The sequence below is a fragment of the Felis catus genome, chromosome A1 (assembly GCF_018350175.1).
Source record: "Felis catus isolate Fca126 chromosome A1, F.catus_Fca126_mat1.0, whole genome shotgun sequence".
NCBI classification, from domain to species: Eukaryota; Metazoa; Chordata; class Mammalia; order Carnivora; family Felidae; genus Felis; species Felis catus.
The window spans coordinates 41187170-41191593 of NC_058368.1; the positions used below are offsets into that span (position 1 = coordinate 41187170).

General features: G+C 32.1%; 1 pseudogene; it reads left to right on the plus strand.

Annotated features, from left to right (window-relative positions):
• On the plus strand, window positions 1-613 carry LOC101101281 (annotated as a pseudogene).
• Window positions 614-4424: the final 3811 nt, after the last annotated feature.

The following is a 4424-nucleotide window of genomic DNA, read 5'->3' on the forward strand; positions in this document are numbered from 1 at the left end:
ATGTAGATTTTCGTGAAAACCCTTATGGGGAAGACCATCTCTCTAGAGGTTGAGCCCTCGGATGCAATAGAAAAGGTAAAGACCAAAATCCGGGGTAAGGAGGGAATTTCTCCTGATCAGCAGAGCCTGGTTTTGCTGGCAAGCAACTGGAAGTTGGACGTACTTTTTCTAACTACAACATTCGAAAGGAGTCCACTCTATCTTGTGTTGAAACTTCGTGGTGGTGCTAAGAAAAGGAAGAAGTCTTACACCATTCCCAGGAAGAATAAGCATAAGAAAAAGAAGGTTAATCTGGCTGTCCTACTATAAGGTGGATGAGAATGGTAAAATCAGTTGCCTTCATTGGGAGTGCCCTTCAGATGAATCTGGTGCTGGGGTTTTTATGGCTAGCCACTTTGACAGATGTTATTGTGGCAAATGTTGTCTGACCTAGTGCTTCAACAAACTGGAAGGCAAGGAATTGCGTGCGGGTTAATAAAAAACAAACTAAAAAAATACAATGGAATAAATTTTCCACCAACAATAACAAAGCTCCTTGGAAAAATTCAAATACAAATGAGGAGGGAACCTGTTGGGATGAGCACTGGGTGTTGTATGGAAACCAATTTGACAATAAATTTCATATTAAAATAAAAAAAATAAAAAAGAAGCTGACTTAAAGGGAGACGTTCTCTATGTTGATGGATGATAGTATTCAAAGTTATGAACAGATTGATACATCCAAATAATCTTGGCTTTTAAAACATTCCAGTAAAAGCTCCAATGCTATTTATTCACAACACTTAGAGAAAAAATGTATCTTAAAATGACTGAAGGAAATACAAGTTCAAGAGAAACAAGATAATTATTAAATTCAAAACTGATGTGGAAAATTTCCACATCTAATAATAAGATATCATGATGCGATTTTACCTTGACTTCAAAAATATAATAAACTACGTGTTTAGAAACCCTCCTACCATAAAAACCTAATAATGCTGGCATAAGGCACATATCCTTTAAAGTGCATATCTAAACAAATTAGAAAGTAAGAGCAACCTACATATATCTAAAATAAGACATTACTGAACCCAGAGGATTTATGGACCACTGGAGACATGATTTGTATTGTTAAAAGTAGTACATCTGCTTTTCATAAGTGATGGAGGAGAACGTGGAGCCTCTGGCCCACACCAGGTAGAAGGTGAAGACTTAAAAAGAAATCTAGGATGTTTGGAAGGTTACATTTTTAAGGAAAGGTAAACTTGGAGGGAAAAGAAATCATATTTTCTAAGGAAAATTTTGAAACAAGCTAATACTGTACCGGTCTGTATATATGTGTTTGTGTGTGTGTGTGTGTTAAATATATATAATGTGTGTGTGTGTGTATATATGTATTTAATGTATTTATATGTATTATATATTTGTGTATATATTTATGTATTTAATGTATTTAATGTATTATATATTTAATATACTTAATATATTAGACACAGTATCTATTTCCCACATACACGGAGAATTTCCAATCATAGTACTATCTCCAGGAAGTTTTTATCTTCCCACTTGCATTTCTGTTGGGATCCATAAAAAAACTTAAAAGTTGTCATCAAGGTTGGTAGAACACTAGGTACTTAGCAGAAGGAAATACATATTTTTTTTCTCAGTGGAGTTTTTCTCAATGGAGTCTATTTTGTATAGTGGCATAAGACTTCATGAGACACTGAGAGATTGTCATATGGACAAGAGATAAAAGAATTTGTTGGTAAAAAAAAATTGTCGGTAATGGCTGAATATTTACTATATTTGAGGACACTGTAAATTTGGTTTTGCAGCTAATTAAATAAAAATTACATACACATAAATATTTGTTATTCAGAGTGGTATTCACACTAATTTTGAATTCCTCAGTACTAATTAACCAAGTATGTTTGAGAGAAAATGTTCAATTTTTTGTTGTTTGTAATTGATCTGTTTTATTCAGTTAATGAACAGATATTGTCATACTCTGTGAGTGTCCAAGTTAAAAGCAGTCTCCCTTTGGATAGAAATATGGGCGTCCTGATATGTAATTCTATTCAGTGTCACTCATTTACCTATCAGCTCTCTCTGCTAAAGCGTTTATGGATATGTTTACTAAAAGCATAAAGAGCTCACCATAAAATGCACTATTTAAGACAGTAGCATCTTAATTTGTAACTTTTTATGGAAAATAAAAATAAACAAAATAATAAATAAGAGTAAATAAAACAACACTATGGAAAATAAAAATAAGAGCCTATTTTTCATTTTCTCTAAATTTTTCTAACCAACTAAAGCATCATTGTATTCGTAATTATTTTTTACTGTTTATACAACTAATTTACTGTCTGAGGCAGAAAGCAAGACACATGCAAAGTCTTCACTATGTTAAGGTCAGGTAATCAATTTCCTATCCCAAAAGACAAAACTAATAGTACAGAGGATTATCACTAAATACAAGCAGCTGCTTTTGTAAGACTGGAGCTTTTCTAGGGAATCCTGCAATAATGGAGTAGGTAGGAGACAGAATCCCATGTACGTCTATCTATGAATTCTGTGAAAACTGCCTAGGTGTTTTTTAACTACAAATGAAACAAGGATTAATTTTGCTTTGATTCAAGTAATTGCTATTAAACATCAATGCATTTGAAGCAAAATATGCAATGGTAATGAAGAAAAGAATATTTATCTTCGTTCTGAATGTCATTCAAGATTTTGTTCTTAATAAATATAACTCTAATTCTTATACTTTTAAGAATTTCAGGAGTTTACCTGATATAAACCATTCAGTACAAGTATTAACATACTTGCTATTTCTACATATGATCAAAAACTAACAGTTTTTATACCATACTTAATACAATTAATAACAACCCTACATATTATTTTCTTTTTACAAGTTCGTACAATGTTGTAACACTCTGTAAAGACTGATTAAATATAAACAATTACTAAATTTAATTAATGCTATAGATCAATTTCATTTCATAAGAAAACACATATGAGATTTTATTCTTCTTGAGGGTTTTATCTAAAAATCTATTGATGCAATGTTACTCATTAATATTTCAAATTCCCCTTAGTTTTAATTCTAGGCATGATACACGCAGGCAAATTGTGTAAGTCTTTGTTTAGAATATAAACAAAGTAAGCAGTTATCTTAATATTGAAATTATTTCTTTGTATATTTAGCCAATTAGTTTGACATCTTAGCAACATTCAACACAACTGAAAGAACATTTCTTTTGAAATATTCTTTTTCCTTAATCTCCATCAGATTACATTTTTTTCTCCGTTTTCTTTCATAGCTATTACTATTCAACCTGATGTGTCACTCCTCAAGACTTTGCCTTACACTCTTGTTTTCTCATGTCCCCTCCTTTTCTAGTTGAATTAATTAATTTAATTTTTTAATTTAAATGAATTTTTAAATTTTTAAAATCATCTAGTATCAGCTCATAAATTATATTTTTCATCTTTGGAATTCCAGACCCATACATTCAATTACATTCTTAATAATTCCAGTTGTACTAATTGGCTCATTTCTTAGCCACTTTAAAGTTAATGTGCTCAGAACTGAATGCCTGATTCACATCTCACCCTACCGCTTTCCCATCCCTACTGTGCACCTGACCCTCCACCGATTTAGTGAAACAATTTAGTCTGTGTTCTCCATTTCAGTAAGTTTTATTTTAACAAACAGGTTGGTTCTTCCTAAAAGCTAGGGATTATCTTTGATGTAATGTTATATGTCCTTTTCCTTCCTACTTTGGTCTTTCAAATATCACCAATCTGTGGATATCTAACATCTCAAATATGTATCCATACCTTCACTGTTCTCCAGGGTGCCTGCCATCATTCTGTGCAGCCAGCATCATCCTGCATTACGTTGAAACTTTAATATGTTTCTCTCATTCTACTCTTAGATCCAAAGACCACCTCCAATTCATTCTCCATAAAGTTGAGAGATTTTTCAATGAGTATAATACTCCAACCTTTCTATGATTCAAACCATTCAGTCATTTCCCATAGTAATTAATTCACAAAGCCTAATGTTTGCTCCCTACTTCTGTGCCATTTTCTTTTTGTCTAATTTACCAACCTTATCTCTCTCGTTGTTGCTTTCCCCTTCATGTTCTACTCACTGTGGATTTTTTTTAAATTTCTTGAACACAATGAAATATTCATTGAACCAAAGCAAATGTTCTTCCCTTTCCATAAACTGCCTTTCCCCTGTTCATCATTTGACTTACTTCCTATAAGTGTTTCATTTTCAAATAGACCTAATTTGACTATCAATTCCCAAGTAGGTATTCCTGTTATACTCACCTAAATTCATCTTCAGTGTTTATTTACATTGATTATCTATTTAACTACATATCTATCTATTTATCCGTGTATCTATTCATCCGTACATGTAGGTA